Source organism: Oncorhynchus mykiss, unplaced genomic scaffold, assembly GCF_013265735.2.
Source record: "Oncorhynchus mykiss isolate Arlee unplaced genomic scaffold, USDA_OmykA_1.1 un_scaffold_348, whole genome shotgun sequence".
NCBI lineage: Eukaryota > Metazoa > Chordata > Actinopteri > Salmoniformes > Salmonidae > Oncorhynchus > Oncorhynchus mykiss.
Genome location: NW_023493796.1, coordinates 1 through 18,981, shown reverse-complemented (window position 1 = coordinate 18,981; position 18,981 = coordinate 1). Strand labels below are relative to the sequence as shown.

The following is an 18,981-nucleotide window of genomic DNA, read 5'->3' as shown; positions in this document are numbered from 1 at the left end:
ATATTTGTTTGCACTTAAATGCTATAAAAAGCTGGTTAGCCGAAAATGTTTTCGATCCATCAACCTCTGGGTTATGGGCCCAGCACGCATCCGCTGCACAACTCTGCTTTCAGCCACTTCAGCAAAGACTAAACCTCACAATCCATGGCTTAGGCCAGTGTCTTAGGCCACTGGGGATATTTGTAATCAATATGACCAATACGAACTGATGGAAGAGGTAAAAAAAAAATGTATAATGGCACTTACACATGGAATGAAACAACGCATTTTTTAAAAATATTTGTTCGCACTTAAATGCTATAAAAAGCTGGTTAGCCGAAAATGTTTTCGATCCATCAACCCCTGGGTTATGGGCCCAGCACGCATCCGCTGCAAAAGTCTGCTTTCAGCCACTTCAGCAAAGACTAAACCTCACAATCCATGGCTTAGGAGGCCAGTGTCTTAAGCCACTGGGGATCTTTGTAATCAATATGACCAATACGAACTGATGTAAGAGGTTAAAAAAAAATGTATAATGGCACTTACACATGGAATGAAACTACGCATTTTTTAAAAATATTTGTTGGCACTTAAATGCTATAAAAAGCTGGTTAGCCGAAAATGGTTTCGATCCATCAACCTCTGGGTTATGGGCCCAGCACGCATCTGCTGGGCCACAATGTTTTCAACCACCCCAGATGGGACTTGAACCCACAATTCCTGGCTTAGGAGGCCAGTGCCTTATCCATTAGGCCACTGGGGCACTGTCTACCTTTCACAACCAGTACGAACTGGTTATGGGCCCAGCATGCATCCGCTGCACAACTCTGCTTTCAGCCACTTCAGCAAAGACTAAACCTCACAATCCATGGCTTAGGAGGCCAGTGTCTTAAGCCACTGGGGGTCTTTGTAATCAATATGACCAATACGAACTGATGTAAGAGGTAAAAAACAAAATGTATAATGGCACTTACACATGGAATGAAACTACGCATTTAAAAAAAATATTTGTTTGCACTTAAATGCTATAAAAAGCTGGTTAGCCGAAAATGTTTTCGATCCATCAACCTCTGGGTTATGGGCCCAGCACGCATCCGCTGCACAACTCTGCTTTCAGCCACTTCAGCAAAGACTAAACCTCACAATCCATGGCTTAGGCCAGTGTCTTAGGCCACTGGGGATATTTGTAATCAATATGACCAATACGAACTGATGGAAGAGGTAAAAAAAAAATGTATAATGGCACATACACATGGAATGAAACTACGCTTTTTTTAAAAATATTTGTTCGCACTTAAATGCTATAAAAAGCTGGTTAGCAGAAAATGTTTTCGATCCATCAACCTCTGGGTTATGGGCCCAGCACGCATCCGCTGCAAAACTCTGCTTTCAGCTTCTTCAGCAAAGACTAAACCTCACAATCCAAGGCTTAGGAGGCCAGTGTCTTAAGCCACTGGGGGTCTTTGTAATCAATATGACCAATACGAACTGATGTAAGAGGTAAAAAACAAAATGTATAATGGCACTTACACATGGAATGAAACTACGCATTTAAAAAAAATATTTGTTTGCACTTAAATGCTATAAAAAGCTGGTTAGCCGGAAATTTTTCGATCCATCAACCTCTGGGTTATGGGCCCAGCACGCATCCGCTGCACAACTCTGCTTTCAGCCACTTCAGCAAAGACTAAACCTCACAATCCATGGCTTAGGCCAGTGTCTTAGGCCACTGGGGATATTTGTAATCAATATGACCAATACGAACTGATGGAAGAGGTAAAAAAAAAATGTATAATGGCACTTACACATGGAATGAAACAACGCATTTTTTAAAAATATTTGTTCGCACTTAAATGCTATAAAAAGCTGGTTAGCCGAAAATGTTTTCGATCCATCAACCTCTGGGTTATGGGCCCAGCACGCATCCGCTGCAAAACTCTGCTTTCAGCCACTTCAGCAAAGACTAAACCTCACAATCCATGGCTTAGGAGGCCAGTGTCTTAAGCCACTGGGGGTCTTTGTAATCAATATGACCAATACGAACTGATGTAAGAGGTAAAAAACAAAATGTATAATGGCACTTACACATGGAATGAAACTACGCATTTAAAAAAAATATTTGTTTGCACTTAAATGCTATAAAAAGCTGGTTAGCCGAAAATTTTTCGATCCATCAACCTCTGGGTTATGGGCCCAGCACGCATCCGCTGCACAACTCTGCTTTCAGCCACTTCAGCAAAGACTAAACCTCACAATCCATGGCTTAGGCCAGTGTCTTAGGCCACTGGGGATATTTGTAATCAATATGACCAATACGAACTGATGGAAGAGGTAAAAAAAAAATGTATAATGGCACTTACACATGGAATGAAACAACGCATTTTTTAAAAATATTTGTTCGCACTTAAATGCTATAAAAAGCTGGTTAGCCGAAAATGTTTTCGATCCATCAACCTCTGGGTTATGGGCCCAGCACGCATCCGCTGCAAAACTCTGCTTTCAGCCACTTCAGCAAAGACTAAACCTCACAATCCATGGCTTAGGAGGCCAGTGTCTTAAGCCACTGGGGATCTTTGTAATCAATATGACCAATACGAACTGATGTAAGAGGTTAAAAAAAAATGTATAATGGCACTTACACATGGAATGAAACTACGCATTTTTTAAAAATATTTGTTGGCACTTAAATGCTATAAAAAGCTGGTTAGCCGAAAATGGTTTCGATCCATCTACCTCTGGGTTATGGGCCCAGCACGCATCTGCTGGGCCACAATGTTTTCAACCACCCCAGCTGGGACTTGAACCCACAATTCCTGGCTTAGGAGGCCAGTGCCTTATCCATTAGGCCACTGGGGCACTGTCTACCTTTCACAACCAGTACGAACTGGTTATGGGCCCAGCATGCATCCGCTGCACAACTCTGCTTTCAGCCACTTCAGCAAAGACTAAACCTCACAATCCATGGCTTAGGAGGCCAGTGTCTTAGGCCACTGGGGATCTTTGTAATCAATATGACCAATACGAACTGATGGAAGATGTAAAAAAAAAAAAGTATAATGGCACATACACATGGAATGAAACTACGCATTTTTTAAAAATATTTGTTCGCACTTAAATGCTATAAAAAGCTGGTTAGCAGAAAAAGTTTTCGATCCATCAACCTCTGGGTTATGGGCCCAGCACGCATCCGCTGCAAAACTCTGCTTTCAGCCACTTCAGCAAAGACTAAACCTCACAATCCATGGCTTAGGAGGCCAGTGTCTTAAGCCACTGGGGGTCTTTGTACTCAATATGACCAATACGAACTGATGTAAGAGGTAAAAAACAAAATGTATAATGGCACTTAAACATGGAATGAAACTACGCATTTAAAAAAAATATTTGTTTGCACTTAAATGCTATAAAAAGCTGGTTAGCAGAAAATGTTTTCGATCCATCAACCTCTGGGTTATGGGCCCAGCACGCATCCGCTGCACAACTCAGCTTTCAGCCACTTCAGCAAAGACTAAACCTCACAATCCATGGTTTAGGAGGCCAGTGTCTTAGGCCACTGGGGATATTTGTAATCAATATGACCAATACGAACTGATGGAAGAGGTAAAAAACAAAATGTATAATGGCACTTACACATGGAATGAAACTACGCATTTAAAAAAAATATTTGTTTGCACTTAAATGCTATAAAAAGCTGGTTAGCCGAAAATGGGTCTTTGTAATCAATATGACCAATACGAACTGATGGAAGAGGTAAAAAACAAAATGTATTATGGCACTTAAACATGGAATGAAACTACGCATTTAAAAAAAATATTTGTTCGCACTTAAATGCTATAAAAAGCTGGTTAGCCGAAATTGTTTTCGATCCATCGACCTCTGGGTTATGGACACAGCACGCTTCTGCTGGGCCACAATGTTTACAACCACCCCAGATGGGACTTGAACCCACAATTCCTGGCTTAGGAGGCCAGTGCCTTATCCATTAGGCCACTGGGGCACTGTCTACGTTTCACAACCAGTACGAACTGGTTATGGGCCCAGCATGCATCCGCTGCACAACTCTGCTTTCAGCCACTTCAGCAAAGACTAAACCTCACAATCCATGGTTTAGGAGGCCAGTGTCTTAGGCCACTGGGGATATTCGTAATCAATATGACCAATACGAACTGATGTAAGAGGTATAAAAAAAATTTATAATGGCACTTACACATGGAATGAAACTACGCATTTAAAAAAAATATTTGTTCACACTTAAATGCTATAAAAAGCTGGTTAGCCGAAAATGTTTTCGATCCATCAACCTCTGGGTTATGGGCCCAGCACGCATCCGCTGCACAACTCTGCTTTCAGCCACTTCAGCAAAGACTAAACCTCACAATCCATGGCTTAGGAGGCCAGTGTCTTAGGCCACTGGGGATATTTGTAATCAATATGACCAATACGAACAGATGGAAGAGGTAAAAAAAAAATGTATAATGGCACTTACACATGGAATGAAACTACGCATTTTAAAAAAATATTTGTTGGCACTTAAATGCTATAAAAAGCTGGTTAGCCGAAAATGTTTTCGATCCACCAACCTCTGGGTTATGGGCCCAGCATGCATCCGCTGCACAACTCTGCTTTCAGCCACTTCAGCAAAGACTAAACCTCACAATCCATGGCTTAGGAGGCCAGTGTCTTAGGCCACTGGGGATCTTTGTAATCAATATGACCAATACGAACTGATGGAAGATGTAAAAAAAAAAATGTATAATGGCACATACACATGGAATGAAACTACGCATTTTTTAAAAATATTTGTTCGCACTTAAATGCTATAAAAAGCTGGTTAGCAGAAAATGTTTTCGATCCATCAACCTCTGGGTTATGGGCCCAGCACGCATCCGCTGCAAAACTCTGCTTTCAGCCACTTCAGCAAAGACTAAACCTCACAATCCATGGCTTAGGAGGCCAGTGTCTTAAGCCACTGGGGATCTTTGTAATCAATATGACCAATACGAACTGATGTAACAGGTAAAAAACAAAATGTATAATGGCACTTACACATGGAATGAAACTACGCATTTTTTAAAAATATTTGTTCACACTTAAATGCTATAAAAAGCTGGTTAGCAGAAAATGTTTTCGATCCATAAACCTCTGGGTTATGGGCCCAGCACGCATCCGCTGCACAACTCTGCTTTCAGCCACTTCAGCAAAGACTAAACCTCACAATCCATGGCTTAGGAGGCCAGTGTCTTAGGCCACTGGGGATATTTGTAATCAATATGACCAATACGAACTGATGGAAGAGGTAAAAAAAAATGTATAATGGCACCTACACATGGAATGAAACTACGCATTTAAAAAAAATATTTGTTGGCACTTAAATGCTATAAAAAGCTGGTTAGCAGAAAATGTTTTCGATCCATCAACCTCTGGGTTATGGGCCCAGCACGCATCCGCTGCACAACTCTGCTTTCAGCCACTTCAGCAAAGACTAAACCTCACAATCCATGGCTTAGGAGGTCAGTGTCTTAGGCCACTGGGGATCTTTGTAATCAATATGACCAATATGAACTGATGGAAGAGGTAACAAAAAATGTATAATGGCACTTACACATGGAAGGAAACTACGCATTTAAAAAAAATATTTGTTTGAACTTAAATGCTATAAAAAGCTGGTTAGCAGAAAATGTTTTCGATCCATCAACCTCTGGGTTATGGGCCCAGCACGCATCCGCTGCACAACTCTGCTTTCAGCCACTTCAGCAAAGACTAAACCTCACAATCCATGGCTTAGGAGGCCAGTGTCTTAGGCCACTGGGGATCTTTGTAATCAATATGACCAATACGAACTGATGGAAGAGGTAAAAAAAAAAAAGTATAATGGCACTTACACATGGAATGAAACTACGCATTTAAAAAAAATATTTGTTCGAACTTAAATGCTATAAAAAGCTGGTTAGCAGAAAATGTTTTCGATCCATCAACCTCTGGGTTATGGGCCCAGCACGCATCCGCTGCACATCTCTGCTTTCAGCCACTTCAGCAAAGACTAAACCTCACAATCCATGGCTTAGGAGGCCAGTGTCTTAGGCCACTGGGGATCTTTGTAATCAATATGACCAATACGAACTGATGGAAGAGGTAAAAAAAAATGTATAATGGCACTTACACATGGAATGAAACTACGCATTTTAAAAATATTTGTTTGCACTTAAATGCTATAAAAAGCTGGTTAGCAGAAAATGTTTTCGATCCATCAACCTCTGGGTTATGGGCCCAGCACGCATCCGCTGCACAACTCTGCTTTCAGCCACTTCAGCAAAGACTAAACCTCACAATCCATGGCTTAGGAGGCCAGTGTCTTAGGCCACTGGGGATCTTTGTAATCAATATGACCAATACGAACTGATGGAAGAGGTAAAAAAAAAAGTATAATGGCACCTACACATGGAATGAAACTACGCATTTAAAAAAAATATTTGTTTGAACTTAAATGCTATAAAAAGCTGGTTAGCAGAAAATGTTTTCGATCCATCAACCTCTGGGTTATGGGCCCAGCACGCATCCGCTGCACAACTCTGCTTTCAGCCACTTCAGCAAAGACTAAACCTCACAATCCATGGCTTAGGAGGCCAGTGTCTTAGGCCACTGGGGATCTTTGTAATCAATATGACCAATACGAACTGATGGAAGAGGTAAAAAAATATATATATAATGGCACCTACACATGGAATGAAACTACGCATTTAAAAAAAATATTTGTTCGAACTTAAATGCTATAAAAAGCTGGTTAGCAGAAAATGTTTTCGATCCATCAACCTCTGGGTTATGGGCCCAGCACGCATCCGCTGCACAACTCTGCTTTCAGCCACTTCAGCAAAGACTAAACCTCACAATCCATGGCTTAGGAGGCCAGTGTCTTAGGCCACTGGGGATCTTTGTAATCAATATGACCAATACGAACTGATGGAAGAGGTAAAAAAAAAAAAGTATAATGGCACTTACACATGGAATGAAACTACGCATTTTAAAAAAATATTTGTTCGAACTTAAATGCTATAAAAAGCTGGTTAGCAGAAAATGTTTTCGATCCATCAACCTCTGGGTTATGGGCCCAGCACGCATCCTCTGCACAACTCTGCCTTCAGCCACTTCAGCAAAGACTAAACCTCACAATCCATGGCTTAGGAGGCCAGTGTCTTAGGCCACTGGGGATCTTTGTAATCAATATGACCAATACGAACTGATGGAAGACGTAAAAAAAAAATGTATAATGGTACTTACACATGGAATGAAACTACGCATTTAAAAAAAATATTTGTTCGCACTTAAATGCTATAAAAAGCTGGTTAGCAGAAAATGTTTTTGATCCATCAACCTCTGGGTTATGGACCCAGCACGCATCCGCTGCACAACTCTGCTTTCAGCCACTTCAGCAAAGACTAAACCTCACAATCCATGGCTTAGGAGGCCAGTGTCTAATCGATATGACCAATACGAACTGATGGAAGAGGTAAAAAAAAATTTATAATGGCACTTACACATGGAATGAAACTACGCTTTTAAAAAAAAAAAAATTTTGGCACTTAAATGCTATGGTTAAAAAAAAAAAGTATAATGGCACTTACACATGGAATGAAACTACGCATTTAAAAAAAATATTTGTTTGAACTTAAATGCTATAAAAAGCTGGTTAGCAGAAAATGTTTTCGATCCATCAACCTCTGGGTTATGGGCCCAGCACGCATCCGCTGCACATCTCTGCTTTCAGCCACTTCAGCAAAGACTAAACCTCACAATCCATGGCTTAGGAGGCCAGTGTCTTAGGCCACTGGGGATCTTTGTAATCAATATGACCAATACGAACTGATGGAAGAGGTAAAAAAAAATGTATAATGGCACTTACACATGGAATGAAACTACGCATTTTAAAAATATTTGTTTGCACTTAAATGCTATAAAAAGCTGGTTAGCAGAAAATGTTTTCGATCCATCAACCTCTGGGTTATGGGCCCAGCACGCATCCGCTGCACAACTCTGCTTTCAGCCACTTCAGCAAAGACTAAACCTCACAATCCATGGCTTAGGAGGCCAGTGTCTTAGGCCACTGGGGATCTTTGTAATCAATATGACCAATACGAACTGATGGAAGAGGTAAAAAAAAATGTATAATGGCACTTACACATGGAATGAAACTACGCATTTAAAAAAAATATTTGTTTGCACTTAAATGCTATAAAAAGCTGGTTAGCAGAAAATGTTTTCGATCCATCAACCTCTGGGTTATGGGCCCAGCACGCATCCGCTGCACAACTCTGCTTTCAGCCACTTCAGCAAAGACTAAACCTCACAATCCATGGCTTAGGAGGCCAGTGTCTTAGGCCACTGGGGATCTTTGTAATCAATATGACCAATACGAACTGATGGAAGAGGTAAAAAAAAATGTATAATGGCACTTACACATGGAAGGAAACTACGCATTTAAAAAAAAATATTTGTTGGCACTTAAATGCTATGGTTAGCAGAAAATGTTTTTGATCCATCGACCACTGGGTAATGGACCTAGCACGCTTCTGCTGGGCCACAATGTTTCCGACCACCCCAGATGGGACTTGAACCCACAATTTCTGGCTTAGGAGGCCAGTGCCTTATCCATTAGGCCACTGGAGCAATGTCTACCTTTCCCAACCAGTACGAACTGGTTATGGGCCCAGCACGCATCCGCTGCACAACTCTGCTTTCAGCCACTTCAGCAAAGACTAAACCTCACAATCCATGGCTTAGGAGGCCAGTGTCTTAGGCCACTGGGGATCTTTGTAATCAATATGACCAATAAGAACTGATGGAAGAGGTAAAAAAAAATGTATAATGGCACTTACACATGGAATGAAACTACGCATTTAAAAAAAATATTTGTTTGCACTTAAATGCTATAAAAAGCTGGTTAGCAGAAAATGTTTTCGATCCATCAACCTCTGGGTTATGGGCCCAGCACGCATCCGCTGCACAACTCTGCTTTCAGCCACTTCAGCAAAGACTAAACCTCACAATCCATGGCTTAGGAGGCCAGTGTCTAATCGATATGACCAATACGAACTGATGGAAGAGGTAAAAAAAAATGTATAATGGCACTTACACATGGAATGAAACTACGCATTTAAAAAAAATATTTGTTTGCACTTAAATGCTATAAAAAGCTGGTTAGCAGAAAATGTTTTCGATCCATCAACCTCTGGGTTATGGGCCCAGCACGCATCCGCTGCACAACTCTGCTTTCAGCCACTTCAGCAAAGACTAAACCTCACAATCCATGGCTTAGGAGGCCAGTGTCTTAGGCCACTGGGGATCTTTGTAATCAATATGACCAATACGAACTGATGGAAGAGGTAAATTTTTTTTTTATAATGGCACTTACACATGGAATGAAACTACGCATTTAAAAAAAATATTTGTTTGCACTTAAATGCTATAAAAAGCTGGTTAGCAGAAAATGTTTTCGATCCATCAACCTCTGGGTTATGGGCCCAGCACGCATCCGCTGCACAACTCTGCTTTCAGCCACTTCAGCAAAGACTAAACCTCACAATCCATGGCTTAGGAGGCCAGTGTCTAATCGATATGACCAATACGAACTGATGGAAGAGGTAAAAAAAATGTATAATGGCACTTACACATGGAATGAAACTACGCATTTTAAAAAAATATTTGTTCGCACTTAAATGCTATAAAAAGCTGGTTAGCAGAAAATGTTTTTGATCCATCAACCTCTGGGTTATGGACCCAGCAGGCATCCGCTGCACAACTCTGCTTTCAGCCACTTCAGCAAAGACTAAACCTCACAATCCATGGCTTAGGAGGCCAGTGTCTAATCGATATGACCAATACGAACTGATGGAAGAGGTAAAAAAAAATGTATAATGGCACTTACACATGGAATGAAACTACGCTTTTAAAAAAAAAAATTTTGGCACTTAAATGCTATGGTTAGCAGAAAATGTTTTTGATCCATCGACCACTGGGTAATGGACCAAGCACGCTTCTGCTGAGCCACAATGTTTCCAACAACCCCAGATGGGACTTGAACCCACAATTCCTGGCTTAGGAGGCCAGTGCCTTATCCATTAGGCCACTGGAGCAATGTCTACCTTTCCCAACCAGTACGAACTGGTTATGGGCCCAGCACGCATCCGCTGCACAACTCTGCTTTCAGCCACTTCAGCAAAGACTAAACCTCACAATCCATGGCTTAGGAGGCCAGTGTCTTAGGCCACTGGGGATCTTTGTAATCAATATGACCAATAAGAACTGATGGAAGAGGTAAAAAAAAATGTATAATGGCACTTACACATGGAATGAAACTACGCATTTAAAAAAAATATTTTTTTGCACTTAAATGCTATAAAAAGCTGGTTAGCAGAAAATGTTTTCGATCCATCAACCTCTGGGTTATGGGCCCAGCACGCATCCGCTGCACAACTCTGCTTTCAGCCACTTCAGCAAAGACTAAACCTCACAATCCATGGCTTAGGAGGCCAGTGTCTAATCGATATGACCAATACGAACTGATGGAAGAGGTAAAAAAAAATGTATAATGGCACTTACACATGGAATGAAACTACGCATTTAAAAAAAATATTTCTTTGCACTTAAATGCTATAAAAAGCTGGTTAGCAGAAAATGTTTTCGATCCATCAACCTCTGGGTTATGGGCCCAGCACGCATCCGCTGCACAACTCTGCTTTCAGCCACTTCAGCAAAGACTAAACCTCACAATCCATGGCTTAGGAGGCCAGTGTCTTAGGCCACTGGGGATCTTTGTAATCAATATGACCAATACGAACTGATGGAAGAGGTAAAAAAATTTTTTATAATGACACTTACACATGGAATGAAACTACGCATTTAAAAAAAATATTTGTTTGCACTTAAATGCTATAAAAAGCTGGTTAGCAGAAAATGTTTTTGATCCATCAACCTCTGGGTTATGGACCCAGCAGGCATCCGCTGCACAACTCTGCTTTCAGCCACTTCAGCAAAGACTAAACCTCACAATCCATGGCTTAGGAGGCCAGTGTCTAATCGATATGACCAATACGAACTGATGGAAGAGGTAAAAAAAAATGTATAATGGCACTTACACATGGAATGAAACTACGCATTTAAAAAAAATATTTGTTCGCACTTAAATGCTATAAAAAGCTGGTTAGCAGAAAATGTTTTTGATCCATCAACCTCTGGGTTATGGACCCAGCAGGCATCCGCTGCACAACTCTGCTTTCAGCCACTTCAGCAAAGACTAAACCTCACAATCCATGGCTTAGGAGGCCAGTGTCTAATCGATATGACCAATACGAACTGATGGAAGAGGTAAAAAAAAATGTATAATGGCACTTACACATGGAATGAAACTACGCTTTTAAAAAAAAAAAATTTTGGCACTTAAATGCTATGGTTAGCAGAAAATGTTTTTGATCCATCGACCACTGGGTAATGGACCAAGCACGCTTCTGCTGAGCCACAATGTTTCCAACAACCCCAGATGGGACTTGAACCCACAATTCCTGGCTTAGGAGGCCAGTGCCTTATCCATTAGGCCACTGGGGCAATGTCTACCTTTCCCAACCAGTACGAACTGGTTATGGGCCCAGCACGCATCCGCTGCACAACTCTGCTTTCAGCCACTTCAGCAAAGACTAAACCTCACAATCCATGGCTTAGGAGGCCAGTGTCTTAGGCCACTGGGGATCTTTGTAATCAATATGACCAATACGAACTGATGGAAGAGGTAAAAAAAAATGTATAATGGCACTTACACATGGAATGAAACTACGCATTTAAAAAAAAATATTTGTTGGCACTTAAATGCTATGGTTAGCAGAAAATGTTTTCGATCCATCGACCACTGGGTAATGGACCTAGCACGCTTCTGCTGGGCCACAATGTTTCCGACGACCCCAGATGGGACTTGAACCCACAATTTCTGGCTTAGGAGGCCAGTGCCTTATCCATTAGGCCACTGGAGCAATGTCTACCTTTCCCAACCAGTACGAACTGGTTATGGGCCCAGCACGCATCCGCTGCACAACTCTGCTTTCAGCCACTTCAGCAAAGACTAAACCTCACAATCCATGGCTTAGGAGGCCAGTGTCTTAGGCCACTGGGGATCTTTGTAATCAATATGACCAATAAGAACTGATGGAAGAGGTAAAAAAAAATGTATAATGGCACTTACACATGGAATGAAACTACGCATTTAAAAAAAATATTTTTTTGCACTTAAATGCTATAAAAAGCTGGTTAGCAGAAAATGTTTTCGATCCATCAACCTCTGGGTTATGGGCCCAGCACGCATCCGCTGCACAACTCTGCTTTCAGCCACTTCAGCAAAGACTAAACCTCACAATCCATGGCTTAGGAGGCCAGTGTCTAATCGATATGACCAATACGAACTGATGGAAGAGGTAAAAAAAAATGTATAATGGCACTTACACATGGAATGAAACTACGCATTTAAAAAAAATATTTGTTTGCACTTAAATGCTATAAAAAGCTGGTTAGCAGAAAATGTTTTCGATCCATCAACCTCTGGGTTATGGGCCCAGCACGCATCCGCTGCACAACTCTGCTTTCAGCCACTTCAGCAAAGACTAAACCTCACAATCCATGGCTTAGGAGGCCAGTGTCTTAGGCCACTGGGGATCTTTGTAATCAATATGACCAATACGAACTGATGGAAGAGGTAAAAATTTTTTTTATAATGGCACTTACACATGGAATGAAACTACGCATTTAAAAAAAATATTTGTTTGCACTTAAATGCTATAAAAAGCTGGTTAGCAGAAAATGTTTTTGATCCATCAACCTCTGGGTTATGGACCCAGCAGGCATCCGCTGCACAACTCTGCTTTCAGCCACTTCAGCAAAGACTAAACCTCACAATCCATGGCTTAGGAGGCCAGTGTCTAATCGATATGACCAATACGAACTGATGGAAGAGGTAAAAAAAAATGTATAATGGCACTTACACATGGAATGAAACTACGCATTTAAAAAAAATATTTGTTTGCACTTAAATGCTATAAAAAGCTGGTTAGCAGAAATGTTTTCGATCCATCAACCTCTGGGTTATGGGCCCAGCACGCATCCGCTGCACAACTCTGCTTTCAGCCACTTCAGCAAAGACTAAACCTCACAATCCATGGCTTAGGAGGCCAGTGTCTTAGGCCACTGGGGATCTTTGTAATCAATATGACCAATACGAACTGATGGAAGAGGTAAAAAATTTTTTTATAATGGCACTTACACATGGAATGAAACTACGCATTTAAAAAAAATATTTGTTTGCACTTAAATGCTATAAAAAGCTGGTTAGCAGAAAATGTTTTTGATCCATCAACCTCTGGGTTATGGACCCAGCAGGCATCCGCTGCACAACTCTGCTTTCAGCCACTTCAGCAAAGACTAAACCTCACAATCCATGGCTTAGGAGGCCAGTGTCTAATCGATATGACCAATACGAACTGATGGAAGAGGTAAAAAAAAATGTATAATGGCACTTACACATGGAATGAAACTACGCTTTTAAAAAAAAAAAAATTTGGCACTTAAATGCTATGGTTAGCAGAAAATGTTTTTGATCCATCGACCACTGGGTAATGGACCAAGCACGCTTCTGCTGAGCCACAATGTTTCCAACAACCCCAGATGGGACTTGAACCCACAATTCCTGGCTTAGGAGGCCAGTGCCTTATCCATTAGGCCACTGGGGCAATGTCTACCTTTCCCAACCAGTACGAACTGGTTATGAGCCCAGCACGCATCCGCTGCACAACTCTGCTTTCAGCCACTTCAGCAAAGACTAAACCTCACAATCCATGGCTTAGGAGGCCAGTGTCTTAGGCCACTGGGGATCTTTGTAATCAATATGACCAATACAAACTGATGGAAGAGGTAAAAAAAAATGTATAATGGCACTTACACATGGAATGAAACTACGCATTTAAAAAAAAATATTTGTTGGCACTTAAATGCTATGGTTAGCAGAAAATGTTTTCGATCCATCGACCACTGGGTAATGGACCTAGCACGCTTCTGCTGGGCCACAATGTTTCCGACGACCCCAGATGGGACTTGAACCCACAATTTCTGGCTTAGGAGGCCAGTGCCTAATCCATTAGGCCACTGGAGCAATGTCTACCTTTCCCAACCAGTACGAACTGGTTATGGGCCCAGCACGCATCCGCTGCACAACTCTGCTTTCAGCCACTTCAGCAAAGACTAAACCTCACAATCCATGGCTTAGGAGGCCAGTGTCTTAGGCCACTGGGGATCTTTGTAATCAATATGACCAATAAGAACTGATGGAAGAGGTAAAAAAAAATGTATAATGGCACTTACACATGGAATGAAACTACGCATTTAAAAAAAATATTTGTTTGCACTTAAATGCTATAAAAAGCTGGTTAGCAGAAAATGTTTTCGATCCATCAACCTCTGGGTTATGGGCCCAGCACGCATCCGCTGCACAACTCTGCTTTCAGCCACTTCAGCAAAGACTAAACCTCACAATCCATGGCTTAGGAGGCCAGTGTCTAATCGATATGACCAATACGAACTGATGGAAGAGGTAAAAAAAAATGTATAATGGCACTTACACATGGAATGAAACTACGCATTTAAAAAAATATTTGTTTGCACTTAAATGCTATAAAAAGCTGGTTAGCAGAAAATGTTTTCGATCCATCAACCTCTGGGTTATGGGCCCAGCACGCATCCGCTGCACAACTCTGCTTTCAGCCACTTCAGCAAAGACTAAACCTCACAATCCATGGCTTAGGAGGCCAGTGTCTTAGGCCACTGGGGATCTTTGTAATCAATATGACCAATACGAACTGATGGAAGAGGTAAAAATTTTTTTTATAATGGCACTTACACATGGAATGAAACTACGCATTTAAAAAAAATATTTGTTTGCACTTAAATGCTATAAAAAGCTGGTTAGCAGAAAATGTTTTCGATCCATCAACCTCTGGGTTATGGGCCCAGCACGCATCCGCTGCACAACTCTGCTTTCAGCCACTTCAGCAAAGACTAAACCTCACAATCCATGGCTTAGGAGGCCAGTGTCTAATCGATATGACCAATACGAACTGATGGAAGAGGTAAAAAAAAATGTATAATGGCACTTACACATGGAATGAAACTACGCATTTAAAAAAAATATTTGTTTGCACTTAAATGCTATAAAAAGCTGGTTAGCAGAAAATGTTTTCGATCCATCAACCTCTGGGTTATGGGCCCAGCACGCATCCGCTGCACAACTCTGCTTTCAGCCACTTCAGCAAAGACTAAACCTCACAATCCATGGCTTAGGAGGCCAGTGTCTTAGGCCACTGGGGATCTTTGTAATCAATATGACCAATACGAACTGATGGAAGAGGTAAAAATTTTTTTATAATGGCACTTACACATGGAATGAAACTACGCATTTAAAAAAAATATTTGTTTGCACTTAAATGCTATAAAAAGCTGGTTAGCAGAAAATGTTTTTGATCCATCAACCTCTGGGTTATGGACCCAGCAGGCATCCGCTGCACAACTCTGCTTTCAGCCACTTCAGCAAAGACTAAACCTCACAATCCATGGCTTAGGAGGCCAGTGTCTAATCGATATGACCAATACGAACTGATGGAAGAGGTAAAAAAAAATGTATAATGGCACTTACACATGGAATGAAACTACGCTTTTAAAAAAAAAAAAAATTTGGCACTTAAATGCTATGGTTAGCAGAAAATGTTTTTGATCCATCGACCACTGGGTAATGGACCAAGCACGCTTCTGCTGAGCCACAATGTTTCCAACAACCCCAGATGGGACTTGAACCCACAATTCCTGGCTTAGGAGGCCAGTGCCTTATCCATTAGGCCACTGGGGCAATGTCTACCTTTCCCAACCAGTACGAACTGGTTATGAGCCCAGCACGCATCCGCTGCACAACTCTGCTTTCAGCCACTTCAGCAAAGACTAAACCTCACAATCCATGGCTTAGGAGGCCAGTGTCTTAGGCCACTGGGGATCTTTGTAATCAATATGACCAATACAAACTGATGGAAGAGGTAAAAAAAAATGTATAATGGCACTTACACATGGAATGAAACTACGCATTTAAAAAAAATATTTGTTGGCACTTAAATGCTATGGTTAGCAGAAAATGTTTTCGATCCATCGACCACTGGGTAATGGACCTAGCACGCTTCTGCTGGGCCACAATGTTTCCGACGACCCCAGATGGGACTTGAACCCACAATTTCTGGCTTAGGAGGCCAGTGCCTAATCCATTAGGCCACTGGAGCAATGTCTACCTTTCCCAACCAGTACGAACTGGTTATGGGCCCAGCACGCATCCGCTGCACAACTCTGCTTTCAGCCACTTCAGCAAAGACTAAACCTCACAATCCATGGCTTAGGAGGCCAGTGTCTTAGGCCACTGGGGATCTTTGTAATCAATATGACCAATAAGAACTGATGGAAGAGGTAAAAAAAAATGTATAATGGCACTTACACATGGAATGAAACTACGCATTTAAAAAAAATATTTGTTTGCACTTAAATGCTATAAAAAGCTGGTTAGCAGAAAATGTTTTCGATCCATCAACCTCTGGGTTATGGGCCCAGCACGCATCCGCTGCACAACTCTGCTTTCAGCCACTTCAGCAAAGACTAAACCTCACAATCCATGCTTAGGAGGCCAGTGTCTTAGGCCACTGGGGATCTTTGTAATCAATATGACCAATACGAACTGATGGAAGAGGTAAAAAAATTTTTTATAATGGCACTTACACATGGAATGAAACTACGCATTTAAAAAAAATATTTGTTTGCACTTAAATGCTATAAAAAGCTGGTTAGCAGAAAATGTTTTCGATCCATCAACCTCTGGGTTATGGGCCCAGCACGCATCCGCTGCACAACTCTGCTTTCAGCCACTTCAGCAAAGACTAAACCTCACAATCCATGGCTTAGGAGGCCAGTGTCTAATCGATATGACCAATACGAACTGATGGAAGAGGTAAAAAAAAATGTATAATGGCACTTACACATGGAATGAAACTACGCATTTAAAAAAAATATTTGTTTGCACTTAAATGCTATAAAAGCTGGTTAGCAGAAAATGTTTTCGATCCATCAACCTCTGGGTTATGGGCCCAGCACGCATCCGCTGCACAACTCTGCTTTCAGCCACTTCAGCAAAGACTAAACCTCACAATCCATGGCTTAGGAGGCCAGTGTCTTAGGCCACTGGGGATCTTTGTAATCAATATGACCAATACGAACTGATGGAAGAGGTAAAAATTTTTTTTATAATGGCACTTACACATGGAATGAAACTACGCATTTAAAAAAATATTTGTTTGCACTTAAATGCTATAAAAGCTGGTTAGCAGAAAATGTTTTCGATCCATCAACCTCTGGGTTATGGGCCCAGCACGCATCCGCTGCACAACTCTGCTTTCAGCCACTTCAGCAAAGACTAAACCTCACAATCCATGGCTTAGGAGGCCAGTGTCTAATCGATATGACCAATACGAACTGATGGAAGAGGTAAAAAAAAATGTATAATGGCACTTACACATGGAATGAAACTACGCATTTTAAAAAAATATTTGTTCGCACTTAAATGCTATAAAAAGGCTGGTTAGCAGAAAATGTTTTTGATCCATCAACCTCTGGGTTATGGACCCAGCAGGCATCCGCTGCACAACTCTGCTTTCAGCCACTTCAGCAAAGACTAAACCTCACAATCCATGGCTTAGGAGGCCAGTGTCTAATCGATATGACCAATACGAACTGATGGAAGAGGTAAAAAAAATGTATAATGGCACTTACACATGGAATGAAACTACGCTTTTAAAAAAAAAAAAATTTTGGCACTTAAATGCTATGGTTAGCAGAAAATGTTTTTGATCCATCGACCACTGGGCAATGGACCAAGCACGCTTCTGCTGAGCCACAATGTTTCCGACAACCCCAGATGGGACTTGAACCCACAATTCCTGGCTTATGAGGCCAGTGCCTTATCCCATTAGGACACTGGGGCAATGTCTACCTTTCCCAACCAGTACGAACTGGTTATGGGCCCAGCACGCATCCGCTGCACAACTCTGCTTTCAGCCACTTCAGCAAAGACTAAACCTCACAATCCATGGCTTAGGAGGCCAGTGTCTTAGGCCACTGGGGATCTTTGTAATCAATATGACCAATACGAACTGATGGAAGAGGTAAAAAAAAATGTATAATGGCACTTACACATGGAATGAAACTACGCATTTAAAAAAAATTATTTGTTGGCACTTAAATGCTATGGTTAGCAGAAAATGTTTTCGATCCATCGACCACTGGGTAATGGACCTAGCACGCTTCTGCTGGGGCCACAATGTTTCCGACCACCCCAGATGGGACTTGAACCCACAATTTCTGGCTTAGGAGGCCAGTGCCTTATCCATTAGGCCACTGGAGCAATGTCTACCTTTCCCAACCAGTACGAACTGGTTATGGGCCCAGCACGCATCCGCTGCACAACTCTGCTTTCAGCCACTTCAGCAAAGACTAAACCTCACAATCCATGGCTTAGGAGGCCAGTGTCTTAGGCCACTGGGGATCTTTGTAATCAATATGACCAATAAGAACTGATGGAAGAGGTAAAAAAAAATGTATAATGGCACTTACACATGGAATGAAACTACGCATTTAAAAAAAATATTTGTTTGCACTTAAATGCTATAAAAAGCTGGTTAGCAGAAAATGTTTTCGATCCATCAACCTCTGGGTTATGGGCCCAGCACGCATCCGCTGCACAACTCTGCTTTCAGCCACTTCAGCAAAGACTAAACCTCACAATCCATGGCTTAGGAGGCCAGTGTCTAATCGATATGACCAATACGAACTGATGGAAGAGGTAAAAAAAAATGTATAATGGCACTTACACATGGAATGAAACTACGCATTTAAAAAAAA

General features: G+C 41.4%; 10 non-coding genes across 10 annotated transcripts; all 10 read right to left on the bottom strand.

Moving 5' to 3' along the window:
* Positions 1-669: 669 nt before the first annotated feature.
* trnar-ccu lies at positions 670-742 on the bottom strand. Its single transcript has one exon. It is a non-coding gene; the product is annotated as a tRNA-Arg (tRNA).
* A 2,020-nt stretch (positions 743-2,762) lies between these two features.
* trnar-ccu lies at positions 2,763-2,835 on the bottom strand. Its single transcript has one exon. It is a non-coding gene; the product is annotated as a tRNA-Arg (tRNA).
* Positions 2,836-3,900: 1,065 nt separating this feature from the next.
* Positions 3,901-3,973, bottom strand: trnar-ccu. Its single transcript has one exon. It is a non-coding gene; the product is annotated as a tRNA-Arg (tRNA).
* Positions 3,974-8,564: 4,591 nt separating this feature from the next.
* trnar-ccu lies at positions 8,565-8,637 on the bottom strand. Its single transcript has one exon. It is a non-coding gene; the product is annotated as a tRNA-Arg (tRNA).
* Positions 8,638-10,030: 1,393 nt separating this feature from the next.
* trnar-ccu lies at positions 10,031-10,103 on the bottom strand. Its single transcript has one exon. It is a non-coding gene; the product is annotated as a tRNA-Arg (tRNA).
* Positions 10,104-11,498: 1,395 nt separating this feature from the next.
* trnar-ccu lies at positions 11,499-11,571 on the bottom strand. Its single transcript has one exon. It is a non-coding gene; the product is annotated as a tRNA-Arg (tRNA).
* A 346-nt stretch (positions 11,572-11,917) lies between these two features.
* trnar-ccu lies at positions 11,918-11,990 on the bottom strand. The gene has a single exon. It is a non-coding gene; the product is annotated as a tRNA-Arg (tRNA).
* A 1,673-nt stretch (positions 11,991-13,663) lies between these two features.
* trnar-ccu lies at positions 13,664-13,736 on the bottom strand. The gene has a single exon. It is a non-coding gene; the product is annotated as a tRNA-Arg (tRNA).
* Positions 13,737-15,828: 2,092 nt separating this feature from the next.
* On the bottom strand, positions 15,829-15,901 carry trnar-ccu. The gene has a single exon. It is a non-coding gene; the product is annotated as a tRNA-Arg (tRNA).
* Positions 15,902-18,411: 2,510 nt separating this feature from the next.
* trnar-ccu lies at positions 18,412-18,484 on the bottom strand. Its single transcript has one exon. It is a non-coding gene; the product is annotated as a tRNA-Arg (tRNA).
* Between the last annotated feature and the right edge of the window lie 497 nt (positions 18,485-18,981).